Raw genomic sequence first — 17,533 nt, 5'->3', positions numbered from 1 at the left:
GGACTTCCCATTGGCCCCTTCTCCAGTCAGGGAAAGGCAAGGAACTATTACCATCCTTCTCAAAGTTGAGAAAGCAAATCCTGATCTTTGAACCTCAATATTTGTCTTTGTCTTTCATTCAGTTGTGTTTGGAGGGGAAAGAATACAGGGATTGGGAATCAAGAGACCTGGCTCAAGTCTCAGCTCTTGCATCTACCCTACTGCGTGACCATGGACAAGTCACATAAGCTCTCTGGGCCTCAGTGGCCTCATCTATTTCATGGAATAAAATACACTGCATGCCCAGTGTGGGACAAGGACCGTGTCTGATCTCAAAATCTGTAGTGTCCCCCAGCACTTATCAAAGCTGCCAGCTTTATGGAGAGTGAATCAGTCAATCAGTAGTATTTATTGAGCATTTACTGAGTGAAGAGCCTTGGGAGAGTAAAATATAACCAAGTTGGTAGACATGTTCCCTGCCCACGAAGATCTTACAGTCTAGAGAGGTAGACAGATATTACAATAAGTTACAGGCATATACTTAAGTGCTGTGGGGCTGAGGGTGGGATGAACAAAGGGTATATTTCCAAGTAGAAAGGCAGTGCAGAAGGGAGAGGGAGTAGGGGAAATGAGAGCTTAGTGAGAGAAAGTCACTCAAAGTGATATTTTAATAAGGCTTTGAAGGTGGGGAGAGTGGTGCTCTGTCGAATATAAAAGGGGAGGGATTTCCAAGCCAGAGGCTTTAGTACAGTCCCTGGTCATAGAAAGTGATGAATAAATACCATTAAAATAAAAAAGAAGAGGGAATATATGGGAGAGGCATTGGTGGTGAGGAAGTTGAGATTGGTAAGAAGTTCCTCTCTGAGGCCAAGGTGGAAGGGCCACCACCAGATGTTCTTTTGGAGTGGGGAAATGTGAACTGGACATTTTTGTTAGAAAAATGACCTGGGCAGCAGAGTGAATTATGGACTGGAATGGGGAAAGATGGAAGGCAGGGAGGTCAGCAAGTAGGTTGATGCAGTAGTCGAGGTGGGATAGGATAAGAAGCAGCGTGATTCAGTGGAAAGAACATGGGCTTGGGAATCAGAGGTTGTGGGTTTTAATCCCGGCTTCACCACTTGTCTGCTGTGTGACCTTGGGCAAGCCACTTAACTTCTCCGTATCTCAATTTCCTCATCTGTCGAATAGGGATTAAGACTGTGAGCCTCACTTGGAACAACCTGATGACCTTGTATCTACTTCAGCGCTTAGAACAGTGTTCAGCAAATAGTAAGCCTTTAACAGATGCCATCATCATTATTATAAGTGATTTGATCTGCATAGTAGCAGTTTGGATGGAGGGGAAAAAGCTGATTTTAGTGACTTGAGAAGGTTGAACTGACAGGATTTGGTGACAGATTGAATATATGATTTGAAATGGAGAGAAGGGAGAAGATAATGCCAAGGTTATACGCTCGAGTGTTTCCAAACATGGTTATCGAGACCTCAAACAGGGCCTTTATAACCTGTTAGTTTTTTCAAGCTTCCCCCATTCCAGCCCTTATTGATGTCCCTACTCCTTTTTGCCTCCATATTCCAAATGAAAAATCGACATCTATGACAAGGAGTGGGTCAGACTGTTGTGAAGGAACATTACCACATCCTCCCTATGGTCTAAACATTTTACTGGGGTTTCCCCGTCCCCTCTCTCTGGTGCTATTGGAAGCAGATGCCAAGAAACAGGGGCTGCCTCCATTCAGGGGTATCTCATAGTTTCCAAAGGATTGATATGGGAAAGCTCACATATTTCAAGCAAAGGAAAATGGAAAGCCTGCAGACAATTCTTCATGCACAGACTTAGGTCAAGGATTTTTCAATTGAAGCAGCTTTGAGGAATGTAATATGTTGAGTGCCAGGGTCAGAGGAATTTGAATCCAATCTGCTCTTTCACTGAGACACCCCATTACCACACTGGACCTATTTCTCTTTGAGTAAAAGTGGAAAAATAGCATCTGTTAGCTGACTTGGAGATGTTATCAGAGTTGGGATCATAATTTGCAAGGAGCTTTGATCTCCAGAAAAGAATAGATGCAAACATCAAAAGTTCCTTCATGTTTCCTACAGTGTGCTTGGCTTTCATTTTTTTTTCAAATTTGCTTATTTTGTTTTTAATCATATTTTTAAAATGCTGACAATGTGCCAGGCACTGTACTAGGAACTGGGGTAGATACTGGCTAATCAGGTTAGACACAGTCCAAGTTCCACTTGGGGATCACAGCTTTAATCCCCAATCTACAAACAAAGTAATTGAGACATAGGGAAGTTAAGTGACATGCCCAAAGTCATACAACAGACAAGTGTTGGATCCAAGATTATAACCCATGTCTTCCGACTCCCAGGCATGTGCTCCTTCCATTAGGCCATGCTTAAGAATAGGATTCTCTATAAAGAGCATGATCTGAAACTAGATCTGACACCCAACAATGCCTGTGTAAGACTCCCAAATTTACCAGGCCCTGGACCAAAGTAAGAAACTCCTGAAAGGTTAAAATTATTCCAGGTTTGAATTACCCAGTGAAAAAATGGGAATTGTTACTTGATTCATTGAGTCAATTGCATTTATTAAGAACTAACTGTGTGCAAAGCACTGTACTACTACTAATAATAATGTTGGTATTTGTTAAGTGCTTACTATGTGCCGAGCACTGTTCTAAGCGCTGGGGTACATACATGGTAATCAGGTTGTCCCATGTGAAGCTCACAGTCTTAATCCCCCATTTTACAGATGAGGTAATTGAGGCACAGAGAAGTTAAGTGGCTTGCCCAAAGTCACATGGCTGACAGGTGGCAGAGCCGGGAGTAGAACCAAGACCTCTGACTCCTAACCCGGTGCTCTTTTCACTAAGCCATGCTGCTTCTCTAAGCACTTAGGGGAGTAAAATGTAACAATGAACAGATGTATTCCCTGCCCAAAATGAGCTTACAGAATAGAAGGGGAGACAGACAATAATATAAATACATAAATTACCAATATGTACAGAAGTGCTGTAGGGATGGGGGTGATGAATAAAGGGGGCAAGTCAGTACAACACTGGAGGGACTCGGGGAAGAGGAAAGGAGGGCTTAATCAGAGAAAGTTTCTTGGTGGAGATTTGCCTACAATAAGGCTTTGAAGTGGGGGAGATTGATTGTCAGATTTGAGGAGGGAGGGTATTGCAGGCCAGAGACAGGACATGTTCTGGGTAGATGAGATCAATGTGTAGTGAGAAGGTAGTGAAGTGTGTGGGTTGAGTAATAGTATGACAGTAGTGAGGTGAGGTAGGAGGGGGCTAGGTGAATGAGTGTTCTAAAGCCAGTGGTGAGGAGTTTTTGTTTGATGCACAGGTGGATGGGATACCACTGGAGTTTTTTGAAGAGTAGAGAAACATGGACTGAACATTTTTGTAGAAAAATGACCTAGGCAGCAGAATGAAGTATGGACTGGAGTGGGGAGAGTCAGGAGACATGGAGGTCAACAAAGAGGCTGATGCAGTTATCAAGGTGGGATAGTATAAGTGATTGTAATAATGTGGTGATAGTTTGGATGGAGACGAAAGGACGGATATGGTGAAGGTGGAACCGACAGCACTTAGTGATGGATTGTAAATGGGTTGAGTGAGAGAGAGGAGTCAAAGGAATGCCAAGAGTATGGGCTTGTGAGACCTGAAGAATGGTGGTGCCTTTTAAAGAGATGGGAAAATCAGGCCATTATCATCATTGTTATCATCATCATCATCATCATCATCATCATCATGGCAAAGCAGCTTGGCTTAGTAGAAAGAGGTCTAGTTTTCTTCTGAGACTGTTGTACCCTCCGAAGTGCTTAGTGCAGGGCTCTGCCCACAGTAAGTGCTCAATAAATGCCATTGATTGATTGATTGATTGGGAAACTCTACCCACATGTAGAGTGTGAAGTTCATTTCTGTTTGTGGAAAAATGTTCTACTGAGTAACAAAGGTCCAGAAGCTCTGCCCTCACCTATTCACAGTACCACAGCTCAAACCCAATGCTACCAACACACTAGATTTCCTCCTGCAAGCTCACTTTTTCTTCCCAGCCTTTTCATAAAATCATTTGCTCTTTGGGGAATTGATTTTGCCTAAAGTTTCTAAAATTTAAATTAAAAACTGAGGGACAATTCACGGTGTCCTGGACTTTATCCCTGGATCTATTTCATTCTTGAATTGTTTTGATTGGCATGGGCTGTAACTCTTTGAGGCCAAGATTGATCTATTATAAGATCCACTAGATTGTAAATTCTTCCAAGGCAGGGATCATGTCCACTCACTCTATTGTAACAATAATAATAATAACACATTATGATTGTGGCATTTACTAAGGGCTTACTAAGTGCTTACTAAATCCCTGTCCCAAATAGAGCTCATAATGTTAATCCCATTTTACAGATGACGTCACTGAGATACAGAGAAGTGAAGTGACTTGCCAGAGGCCACACAACAGACTAGCAGCAGGGGTGGGATTTGAACACACATTTTTCAGGCTCCCAGGCCTGTGTTGTATCCACTAGGCTGTGCTGCTTTGCTACTGTCCTCTCCCATACACTTAGTAGAATGCTCTGCACACAGTAGATGCTCATAATCACCACTGATTGATTATAGAAACACTACCTAACACCCAGCAATTCTGGTAACCCATGATGTTGCTTATGTGATAGCAATCTTAATTGAACAAACTGATCTTAATGAATGACCATTTGGGTGATGCTGTTTTAGGTTTCTCTGTCAAGAAGTAGATTTTCAGTATCCAAGAGAGATATAGAGGCATCACTTCTATGTCCTGAATGGGATCTGATCTCCTTGTTTATTACAGTTCATCAAAACAAATAGCTAAGCACAGTCAAATAGAAGGAAAATTGGAAATCACCAGGACTAAATCAAGCTTTTTCTTAAAAAAGGTAAGTCATTTGAGGACTCTTCTTAAAAAAAAATTAAAAAAATGTGTCCATAAGCATTATTTCTTTGGGAACAGTTTTAAGGATTTGACAGGTTCGGGTACAATGCTGATTGAATACTGGTATTTTAGAGCAATGTAATTTGTCCATAGTTTTGTACTTTGTGGTTTATTGCTACTTCTGTTGCTCTGTGAACACTGTCCAACGGGTTGCAATACAATGTATCTTAACAAACTCTATTCTGGGGAAATAAATAGCATGCTGAGACTTCCATTAGGGCCTGATGCAAAACATTTTGTGATGAAGTTCCCAATCACATTCACTCAGAAGCCACAGACAAACACACAGATGAAGTTCAGAAAACCACCTTGCGGATAAAACTAACAGTCCCCTGGGGTTCTTAGGATGGTGCCGACAAACAGCTCGCACTGTTTACTGCTGATTGCAGGAATTAATAATGGATACTATAAGTATCCATTATTTATCAGACGTGATACTCTACCACACAAACCTATTGAGGTCACCAAAGCTATCTTTTATTTAAGATCCAAAGCCTCCCTTCTGGAAAATAGAGGAACAGAAGAAGTTAACCGGTGAGGAACTACAAAGGAGATAGCTACAAAAAAGACTCTTTTTTTAGGATAGATTTTACCAAGCAGAAATACTTTCCCAAGCATTTGTTAACAGGAGAAGGGAAAATAAAGACTGATGGTTTGGTGAGGGGACTGCTTTCTGGCCAATATTTAATGAAAGCCCAGACTCATGAAGCATCGAGAGAAGAAGGCTAAAAGGAGCTAGTTTCCAGGTCCTTGACTTTTGACACCAGATGAAAGGAGACTAGGATTCCTGCCGTTCCGATCCATTCCCATCCTTGCAGTAATCCAGACAGTTCCTCTGTGAATCCTTCAGAACTGTAGCCATCTCTGGGGAGCCTGAAAAAGAAAATTGTTTTATGGTACTTGGTGATTTCTCTGGCTGGACAATGGGACATGTTATTATAATGGTATATTGTCAGTCCACAGCCATTGTGTTAGCCCTATGAACCACTAGACACAAATAGCAAAGGAAGATGATTCCTCTTACCCACAAAAGAAGGGACTGTAGAGGTAACAGCTGTACCCAAGAATAAACTCTCACCATCAGAGGCACCATCTTCAGCATGAAGAGTGGCTTCACAAAGGACACCAGACAGAAGAAAGCAGATTATTCTTGATCTTTGATGACTGGTTTTTGTGACAACTTTGAACACTACCCATGATCCTTGAATTTAAGATGGGCTGGTAAGTCATCCATGTCTTCATCAGCTGCTGGATCTTCAACAGGCAAGCAGTAGACTTTGAAGTGGGTTTTTCTAATGTCATTTTCCTTTATGGCCTGGAATGCCAAACACCATTCCAGGCCATGATCTGATACAGTATTTACAGGAGGGAGGCCCTGAAGACAAAGAGAATATTTCTGAGCCCATATTCTACATTATCATCATCTTCATCAGAATTGTTATGGACAGACCACTGTTCATGACAGTGACTGCATTTTCCTGAGTGCCTTCCGATTGGCCAAGCGACTGTCTGATTAATCCACCATATCTCTTCTCCTGGTTCTTCTTCCTGTCTTTAGAAAAGAAAGAGCGATGCCATTTATGATGCATTTGTTTTGTTCTTCCCTCATATTGTTGCCCTCTATCCCCAAAGGTCCGTGTTGCTCCAATTGTTGGCGTTAATACTAATAATACTAACAATTGTAGTAAGCACTGACAAGCATTGAATTAAGCCCTGGAGTAGATACAAGAAAATCAGGCCAGACACAATCCCTGTTCGTCATGGTGATCACAGACTAAAGATGAGGGAGAATAGGTACTTCATTCCCATTTTACAAATTAGAAAACTGTCCTAGAGAAGCTAAGTGATTGCCTAAAGTCACACAACAGGCAAGAGGCAGTACCGGGATTCAAGCCCAGGTCTTCTGAGCAGTGCTCTTTAAAGTTTAAAGACTTAAAACAGTAAACTCTGTCTTCCCCTTTTTAGACTCTTCCTAGTCTTTTATACAGTGTTCTGTCCATAACAGGTTTTGATTATGATGATGATGGTATAGAATATGAGTTCAGAAATATTCTCTTTGTCTTCAGGGGGTGCTTCCTGTAAATATTGAATTGGAACATGGCCTGGAATGGTGTTTGGCAATCATATACCACTTCAAAGCCTATTACTTGCCTGCCAAAGACCTAACAGTTGATTAAGGCATGGACTGACTAGCCTGTCTTAAATTTAAGGATCATGGGTGGTGTTTCAAAGTTGTCACAGAAACCAGTCATCGAAGATGAAGAACAATCTGCTCTCTTTTTGTCTTCCTTCCATTGTGTGAAATTACCTCTCGTGCTGAAGATGGCGCCGCTTAGGATGAAACATTATCCATGGGTGAAGCTGTTACCTCTACAGTCACTTCTTTCATGGGCACAAGGAATGATCTTCTTTTACTAACCATGTCTAGTGCTGCATAGGCCTAAAATATAGCAGTTACAATCCTGGCAATGAAATCCAAATTTAGCATGGACTACCCAGATTGATTCTGAAGTCAGTCCCAAATTTCTCAGCAATGCAATCCTCCATTTTACTTTGGATATATAGACACAATTCAAAATACGATGTGCCTGGACATATATTACATCAATATAATATCTGTTTACTGTAAGAAATAACTCATATTACACAAATTGAAAAGGATAGCTAGTCTGCTTTTTGTCAATTAATTGAAATATATACCATGTAGGGACCCTTCTATGTTAAAATTGAAAAATGAGAGAAAAATATTGAGGGCAATCATGCTTCTCTACTTGATTTTTACCAGCTTTGTAGATATTGGAAGCAGAGGTGAATTATCTTGTTAGAATTGTCTCAGATATTTGCATTACTCATCTATTCCTTTATTTATTGGAATAAATAATATAGTATTTATGGTAATTTCATTTTGAGGAATTAAGTGCCCACGATGCTTGTCCTGACCTGACTTATTTGGTGAACAACTGACTTTGCAAATTAGTTGACAGATCATATGAAGAAGAAGGACTCTGCCATCTAGGCTGGATCATTTTCCAGCCAGAAGCAGGATACATTCATTCATTCATTCATTCATTCATTCATTCATTCATTCATTCATTCAATCGTATTTATTGAGCACTTACTGTGTGCAGAGCACTGTACTAAGCGCTTGGAATGTACAATTTGGCAACAGATAGAGACAAAGTGCTTGGATTAATGTGGTAGCAGTTTGAATGGAGAGGAAAGAGTGGTGGATTTTATTGAGGTTGTAAAAGTTGAACCGACAGGATTTACTGATAGAATGAATGTGTGGGTTGAATGAGAGAGATGAGCCAAGGATAATGCCAAGGTTATGGGCTTGTGAGACAGGAGGGATGGTGGTGCTGTCTTATTCAATAGCATTTATAGTATTTACCGAGCGCTTACTATGTGCAGAGCACTGTACTAAGCGCTTGGAATGTACAATTCGGCAACAGATAGAGACAATCCTGCCCATTAACAGGCTTACAGTCTAATCGGGGGAGACAGACAGACAAAAACAATAGCAATAAATAGAATCAAGGGGATGTACATGTCATTAACAAAATAAATAGGGTAATAAAAATATATACAAATGAGCGGTTGAGCACAGTGCTGAGGGGAGGGGAAGGGAGAGGGGGAGGAGCAGAGGGAAAGGGGGGGAAAAGGGGGTTAGCTGAGGGGAGGTGAAGGGAGGGCAGAAAGGGAGCAGAGGGAAAAGGGGGAGCTCAGTCTGGGAAGGCCTCTTGGAGGAGGTGAGCTCTCTGTAGGGCTTTGAAGAGGGGAAGAGAATTAGTTTGGCAGAGGTGAGGAGGGAGGGCATTCCAGGACAGCGAGAGAACATGAGCCAGGGGTTGACGGAGGGATAGGCGAGAATGTGCGACAGTGAGGAGGTGAGCAGCAGAGGCGTGGAGCGTGCAGCATGGGCAGTAGAAAGAGAGAAGGGAGGAGAGGTAGGAGGGGGCAAGGTGATGGAGAGCCTTGAAGCCTAGAGAGAGAAGATTTTGTTTTGCGCGGAGGTTGATAGGCAACCACTGGAGATTTTTAAGAGGGGGAGTGACATGCCCAGAGCGTTTCTGCAGGAAGATGTTGGGCAGCGAAATGAAGAATGGATTGAAGCGGGGAGAGACAGGAGGAAGGAAGATCAGAGAGAAGACTGACACAATAACCCAGCCGGGATATTATGAGAGCCTGTTTGGGTGGAGTGGAAAGGGCGGATCTTGGCGATATTATAAAGGTGAGACCGGCAGGCCTTGGTGACGGATTGGATGTATGGGGTGAATGAGGGAGCTAAGTCAAGGATGACACCAAGGTTGCAGGTTTGAGAGACGGGAAGGATGGTCATACCATCCACAGTGATAGGGAAGTCAGGAAGAGGACAGGTCTTGGGAGGGAAGATAAGGAGCTCAGTCTTGGACATGTAGAGTTTTAGGTGATGGGAAAATCAGGGGAAGGACAAGGGTTTTGGTGGGAAGATAAGGAGTTCTGTTTTGGACATGTTAAGTTTGAGATGAGGGGAGATTTGTCTAAGTAGATTTGTCTGGAAGGCAGAAGGAAATGTGAGACTGGAGAGAGGATGAGATCAGGGCTAGAGATGTAGATTTGGGACTCATCTGCATAGAGGTGGTAGTTGAAGCCATGATATTGAATGAGTTCTCCAAGGGAGTGGTTGTAGATGGAGAATAGAAAGGGACCTGGAATTGAACCATGAGAGGCTTCCACAGTTAGGTAGTGGGAGACAGTGGAGAAGCCCATGAAAGAGACTGAGAATGAGGAGCCAGAGAGATAGGAGGAGAACCAGAATAGGACAGTGTCAGTGAAGCTGAGGATGGATAATGTTTCCAGGGGAAGGGCGTGATCCACAGTGTCAAAGACATATGAGAGGTCAAGGAGGGTCAGGATGGATTAGAGGCCATTGTATTTGGCAAGAAGATCATTGGTGACCTTTAAGCGGTTGGTTTCTATAGAGTAAAGGGGGCAGAAGCCAGATTGGAGGGCATCAAGGAGAGAGAGAATTGAAAAGCAGAACCTGAGACAGCAGGTGGAGATAACTTGCTCAAGGAGTTTTGAGAGAAATGGTAGGAGGGAGATGGGAAATAACTGGAGGGAGCCTTGGGGTCAAGGGAAGGGTTTTTCGGTTAGGGGAGACATGAACATATTTGAAAACCGTGGGGAAGAAGCCATTGGAGAATGAACATTTGAAGAGGAGGTTAGGGATTGAAGAAGGGAGGCAGCAAATGTTTTGATGAAGTGCAAAGGAATAGGGTCAGATGCACAGTTGGAGGGGGTGGATTTTGAGAGAATGCAGGAGATCTCCTCTTGAGACTTCTTGGAAAGATGGGAGAGTTCTCCCCCGATTAGACTGTAAGCCTGTCAATGGGCAGGGATTGTCTCTATCTGTTGCCGAATTGTGCATTCCAAGTGCTTAGTACAGTGCTCTGAACATAGTAAGTGCTCAATAAATACTATTGAATGAATGAGAGTTAAAGAAGGGATGGGGGAGCGAGGGACTGGAGAGGAGCAGGGGAGATCTTAGGGTGATCACTTCTTAGAGTTTCAATTTTCTCAGTAAAATAGGTGACCATCTCCTTAGGGGCAAGAGATGGGGGAGGCGGGGGACGGGGGTTCAAAGAGGGAGTTAAATGTCTTGAACAACTGGTGAGGGCAGTGGACATAGTGTCAATAAAGATGGAGAGATAATTTTGCTGGGCAGAGTTAAAGCACGCAAGAATGAACTTGAGTTCAAGCAGGGGTTATGTTCTTGATGAACACTGAATTAAAACTACCTAGAGCTATGATATGCACGCCTTAATTGATTCTATGCCCTCATGCAGTCATTTTCTCCTCCAACATATTGCGTTCTGTTCAATCAGGCATGTGTTGTTGAAGGAATATTCTTTAAGTCTCCGACATTGTTCTACCCAAAACACAAAGCGAACCCATGCATTATAGAACTGACTGTCCATGAGAGCAATGTCTTACTACTATCTTCAATTTCTACTTCTCTGCATTTCCTCAAGTTCCTAGGACAGCACTCTAGGAGGAGAAGGAACTCAATATAATATGAGTGATAAATAATAAATGAATTAAGTACTGGATTGTATGTGGATAAATACTTAACCTCTCTGGACCTCAGTATCCTAGTCTGTGAAAATGGATCACTACAATTTTCTCCCTTCTTTTTGTCTGTGCTTTTAAATTAATAACAATGTTTTCCCAAGCAATTTGAAATCTAAAACAAAAAGCCGATTCTAAATTAGGTTTTTGCTGTTTTTCCTTCATTTCTCTCTGGTACACCCCATATAGCCAATCTGTCACCAAATCTTGTCAGTCTCACCTTCACAACATTGCTAAAATCTGCCCTTTCCTCTCCATCCAAACCACTACCACGTTAGTACAGTCTCTCATTTTATCCCACCTGGATTACTGCATTAGCCTCCTTACTGACCTCCCAACCTCCTGCCTCTCCCCACTCCAGTCCATACTTCACTCCACTGCCCAGATTATCTTTCTAGAGAAATGTTCAGGGCATGTCACCTCCCTCAAAAATCTCCAGTCGTTACCTATCCCCCTCTGTATCAAATTAAAACTGCTCACCATTGGCTTTAAAGCTCTCCATCACCTTGCACCTCCTATCTCACCTCCTTTCTCTCCTTCTACAACCCAACCCACACAGGTCACTCCTCTGATGTTAACCTTCTCACTGTGCCTTGAGGTCACCTGTTTTGCTACCAACGCTTGGCCCACTTCCTACCTTTGGCTTGGAAGGCCCTTCCTCCTCAAATCTGCCAGACAGTTGCTCTCCCTGCTTCAAAGCCTTACTGAAGGCATATTCTCCTCAAAATCTCTGACACTGTTCTCCTAAAACACAGAGCAAAACCATGCATTATACAACTGACTGTCCATGAGAGCAATGTCTTACCCAATAAGCTCCACTTTTCCTCATCTCCCACTGCCTTCCGTGTCACCCTGACTTGCTCCCTTTGCTCTCCCGCGCTCTCCCTACTCCACAGTACGCGCGTATATATCTGTAATTTTATTCATTTATATTGTTGTCTGTTTATTTGTATTTTTGTCTGTGTCCCCCCTTCTAGACTGTGAGCTTGTTGTGGGCAGGGATTGTCTCTATTGCTATATTGTACTTTCCCAAACACTTAGTACAGTGCTCTGCACACAGTAAGCACTCAATACAATTGATTGAATGAATGAATGACCACGTGTAAGAAAAAGGATTTCCAGGAAATAGACAGAATCTGAGACATTAAAGCTGTAAGCATACTGCATTACAATTATATGAACACTGTGAGTGCACCTGACCAATTTGGAGGAGGAGTTTAAATTCATTAAGCCCCAAAACAGAGCACCAGAGTAGGTTTCTGTTTTAGAACAGCACTCCGAGGATAGCAGCTCTTGATCTCAATGACTCTGTTTTTGACTCAGGAAGTCCCCCATTTCAGGTGGGATGTAGACCACATCCACAAATTCCGGGGGACAGGAGATTGCTTCTTACCCAAAACAGATAAGGCCTGCTTGAAGAATCTCTTTTGTCACTGAAGAAAACACGCTTGTCTGAGTTCTTTTGGAGTGGGCTAATTCTCCTATATGTTCTAAATAAAGGCACGGCCAAACTGGAGAGAGGGGTTGTTGTGTCACGTATACCTCTCCAGAGGTGAACAGGCACTTGGTCATATTCCTCCCTTTTCTGATCTATCCAGCACTGTCTCTGAGTGTTACTTTTCCTTGCTTGCATCACCACCTTGGGTTCAAATCCTCACTGCTTTTTTTAGTTTCATTCTCTTTTCGAGTACAGTTTCTACAGTCCTTTATATTTCAGTGAATCAATCATTAGTATTTATTGAGCACTAACTATGTGCAGAGAACTGTACTAAGCCCTTGAGAGAGCACAGTACAGCAGAATTAGCAGGCATGTTCCCTGCCCATAGCAAGTTTACAGTCTTTCTATCAGTAATAATCCTTGCCAACTCAGGGCATGCCTGCATGCCTCAGTTTCTTCATCTATAAAATTGAAAGAGTGAACTGTAATTATGAAGCAACCTAAATTCTCACAAAGGCTCAAGAGTGATAAACTAGAAAATGTACAAACCAGTGTCTGAGAAAACACCAGCATTAAATGTTGTAGCGGAGCAAGTATTTGACTGTAATTAATTTTTAAATTATTGTTTAATTATAATTTGGCTTTTGTTAGGTTCCATTTGGAATTTGAAGAATGCAAATAGATTCATAGTAAAGGTGATCCTCCTCGAATTGTTCTAGAAAGGGAGTTTCTTCCTTGGTTTCTCAACTGTGCTTCAGATCCCTCAGAAAAATATGAAATCATATTTATTGCCAGTTTACCCTGAAGCTTTGGAAAGACTCCTTGCCTTTCACATGTATACAACAGATCATAAACTTATCAATCAATCTGCCCCATACTAATTCACCCCACTCGTCTCCTACTACAGCCCAGCCTGCACACACTGCTCCTCTAACACCAGTTAGCTCACTGTGCCCCATATCATCTTTCTCACTGCAAACCATTTTCCCATGTTCTCTCCCTAGCTTGGAAGTCTTCTTTCTCCATAAAAGCCAGACCACCGCTCTCTCCACCTTCAAAGCATTATTAAGTCCACAGCTTCCCCAAGAGGCCTTCCCCTATTAAGCCCTCTTTTCCCCATCTCACTCTCCCTTCTGCATTGTCTATGTACTTAAAGCTGTGACCACTGGACATTTGATTACTCCCCACCCCCAATACCACAGCACTTAGGTACACATTTTTTAATTATATATTTAAAATTATTTATTCATATTAATGTCTGTCTCCCCCTCTAGACTGTAAGCTTATTATGGGCAGGGAACATATCTGCAAAATCTGTGGTATCGTACTCTCCCAAGAGCTTACTACAGGGCTCTGCACATAGTAAGTGCTCAATAAATATGATTGATTGATTGTTTGATCACTGAAATAAGAAGGAATAATGAGGTTTAGCAAGATTAGGAGGTATGTAGGACTAAAACAGAAATGAGTGGAGTTGCTGCTCAATGATTAACAGATGTGAAGGATTTAGTTAATGGTTTTGAACCAGCAGAAGGGTACTCTGAGGTTACAATTTAGTAGTTAAAGTCAGGGGATCATGGGGACTATTTAGGGTGTAAAAATGAGAATAAAATGTAAAAAAAAGATCAGAAAATATCTTAGATGTTAATAGGAAAGACAGCAGACAGAAGGGTGGTGCTGAATGTGGTTTGCAATGTGAGAATAAATTAATGCTAAAGAACACATATAGTGTGCTAACGTATGGTTTCATCTTTAATAAATGAGTAATTAAACCTGGCACAATTAGACCAGTGCCCCATCCTCTGAGAATGTGTGATAAATAAGAATTAGATATGAAGAGACTATGTATGTAAAATAATTCAAATTCAAAGTCAGATAGTGAAAGTATGAGTGTCCATTTTCTCAAAGATGGGCTGTAAAGTTAATGGTTACCAAATCTTTTACCATAGGCAGACTTTAGTTTTAAAAAAGAAAAATTCCAGAGAGATTCCCAAGGAGTCTTAGAAATCCATTTTCCTTTTTTTTTTGTTTCAGTGGTATTTGTTAAGCACTTACTATTTGCCAGGCACTGTACTAAGCGCTGGGTTAGATACCAGCTAATCAGGTTGGACACAATCCCTGTCCCATACTTGGTTCACAATCTTAATCCCCATTTTACAGTTGAGGTAACTGAGGCACAGAGAACTTAAGTGAGTTGCCCAAGGTCACACAGCAGACAAGCGGCTGTGCTCAGATTAGAACCCATGGCATTCGGCTCCTAGGCCCATGCTCTATCCACTAAGCTTTGCTGCTTCTCATGGAGAAAGAAAGGATTTTGAAAAAATGCTGATACAGAGCCGGTTACAGGAAGCTAATTTCCTGATGAAACTTCTTAAAGTGTGGTATAACCTCAGGAGGTCATCTAGTCTAACACTTTGCCTCTGATCCGAACTGTGCTGTAGCCCTTAGGCTAATGATTACTTCTCTTCCCCAACCTTAGCATTAACCTAGTTCAGCATCCGCTAAGCCTACCCTAAATTGATCACATGCCCTGAATTAGCTAGGAAAGCCCTTGAATTTTGCTAGCTCTCCTGATTTATTTCAGGAAAAACACAAATGTCCCATAATTGGCTCTGTCCTAGGTAATCAGGACAAACTATTTTACTCCTCCCCCTGCCAAAATCTTCCTCCTTAAATACTTGGATTTGCATTTTGGGCTGGAGTGTGCTCAGTCTATGTTCAATTTAGACATCACAGAATTTTGGGGGTTGTAGAACAGATGCACAGATGCCCCAGAATGTTGATTGAATTTAACCTCTCATGTTCCCCCAGCCTCTCCCAGTCATAATCATTATTATTATCAAATGCTGTTGAGTCATTTTCGAATCATAGCTTCTCTATAGATATATTTTCTCCAGAACATAGTACCTTCTGCCATAATCCGTAACCTTCTACAAATGCCAGAATCCTGTGATGTCTAAATGTCCCATGTTCTCTCCCTAGCTTGGAACTCCTTCCTTCTCCATAAAAGCCAGACCACCACTCTCCCCACCTTCAAAGCATTATTAAGTTAAGTCCACAGCTTCTCCAAGAGTCCTTCCCCTATTAAACCCTCCTTTTTCCATAGACTGAACATACTCCAGCCCAAAATGTAAATCCAAGTATTTAAAAAGAGGAGGAGGAGTAAAATGGGCTGACCTGATTATCTAGGAGAGAGTCAATTATAGGATGTTTGTGTATTTCCTGAAATACATAAAGAGAGCTAAGGTTCTTCCATTATCGTTATTACAGTTTCTATCCATCCATTCATTCAATAGTATTTATTGAGAACTTACTATGTGCAGAGCACTGTATTAAGCACTTGGAATGTACAATTCAGCAACAGATAGAGACAATCCCTGCCCAATGACGGGCTCACGGTCTAAATGGGGGAGACAGACAACAGAGCAAAACAGAACAAAACAAAAAGACAACATTATCAAGATAGCTACTGGTCTGCCTCTTTCATGTTTTCCCAGTACTTTTCCTAGCATTAGTGTCTTCTCCAGAGAATGTCATCCTGATGATTTGTCTAAAATATGCTAATCTAAGTCGAGTCATTTGGCCTTCCTAAGAACACATTGGCTTAATTTTCTCTAAAACCCATTTGTTTGTTTTTCAGGCAGTCTATGGTATTCTCAAAAGCCTTCTCCAACACTTAGTATGTGCCAAGCACTGGGTTGATGAAAAATAATCAGGTCAGACAGTCCCTGTCCCACCAAGGATTCCCAGAGTAATTAGGGGAGAGAGCAGTTATTGAATCCACATTTTACAGAAGAGGAAACTGAGGCACAGAGAAGTGAGGTGACAACAGTCACACAGTGGGCAAGTGGTAGAGCCAGAATTAGAAAGCCAGAATTAGAACTCAGATCTTCTGACTCCCAGGCCCATGCTCTTTCCTCTAGACCACACTGCTTCTATTTACCCTTTGCCTTCAAGCAATCCACAGCTTTCCTCATCGATTCCTCATTCTTACAGGAAACTGCCTTATCCCTGCAGGAACCTCAGTCTTCACTTCATTTTAGCACCTCACCCTTTACCCTTCCAACTTTTTGACAACAATGAATGGAAGAGCTCATTTCTAGTACCGACATTTTGATCCCACACTTCAATTGCATTTTTAAGTTCACTTTTGAATTTCCTTGTTCTTTGTGGGCTAACTTTCCGGCGGACCCTGCTGCTTCCTTCTTCAGACTTGCATAAGGATTCTTTTCTTGATGGCATAAGTACCTGTCACCAACAGCGGGGAAACTAGGAATGAAGAGCTGTCAATCAACCACCCACTGGGACATGAGGATGCTCTCCAGAGTAGGGAAAATGGATGCAATTGCTACAAATAAAAGAAAAAAGCAGTGTGAATATTTGATGTGTCCATTGTTCTTTCCATCTAACATTAGAAAGCAGTATACCAGCCTGACCGGTCCATTCATTCTCACAACCCTGAAGAATGAAGAGTTTGAACTCTGGCTCTAGAAGGTCTTCACCAATTAACCCTTCCTCCTCCAACTTTTGGAATTACCTCAGTGTTTTGGCCTCCGCAGTCCCTGTCTCTTTATTGATTTTGACTTTTTTTATTATTTATTGATATTTGCAAATTTTTTCCATGAATTTACATTGGGTCATCTTTCCCATTAAGGATAACTTCTTGAGGGCAGAATCGTGCCTTTTCCTTCTACTCCTAATTCTGGAACTCTCTCCCTCTTTAAATCTTACAGGCCACAATTCTCCCCATTCTAAAAGCCCTTTTGAAATCACATCTCCCATTAGAACCATTTCTTAATTACCTTCCTCTATCCCAGGCTGCTTTGACTTAACATTATTATAATTATTATATTATTATTATTATATATTTAAGCACTTAATAAATGTCAAGCAGTGTTCTAGATGCTGGTGTGGATGCAAGTTAATCAAGTTTGGATGTAGTCCCTGTCCCAAGTGGGGCTCCTAGTCTAAGTAGGAGGGAGGAATAACAGACATTTAATCCCCATTTTAAAGGTG

The 17,533-nt window shown here is 41.8% G+C and overlaps 1 long non-coding RNA gene across 1 annotated transcript in view; it reads left to right on the top strand.

Moving 5' to 3' along the window:
• Nucleotides 1-16,972, top strand: part of LOC114805454 — a 32,029-nt gene extending 15,057 nt beyond the window's left edge. Inside the window, exons 2-3 of the long non-coding RNA XR_003753432.2 lie at nt 4,828-4,912; nt 16,729-16,972. This is a non-coding gene — a long non-coding RNA (uncharacterized LOC114805454). The remainder of the gene's footprint in view (nt 1-4,827; nt 4,913-16,728) is intronic.
• The last annotated feature ends 561 nt before the right edge of the window (nt 16,973-17,533 follow it).

This window comes from Ornithorhynchus anatinus, chromosome 18, assembly GCF_004115215.2.
Source record: "Ornithorhynchus anatinus isolate Pmale09 chromosome 18, mOrnAna1.pri.v4, whole genome shotgun sequence".
Taxonomy (NCBI): Eukaryota; Metazoa; Chordata; class Mammalia; order Monotremata; family Ornithorhynchidae; genus Ornithorhynchus; species Ornithorhynchus anatinus.
This window is presented reverse-complemented; position numbering and strand designations above follow the sequence as displayed.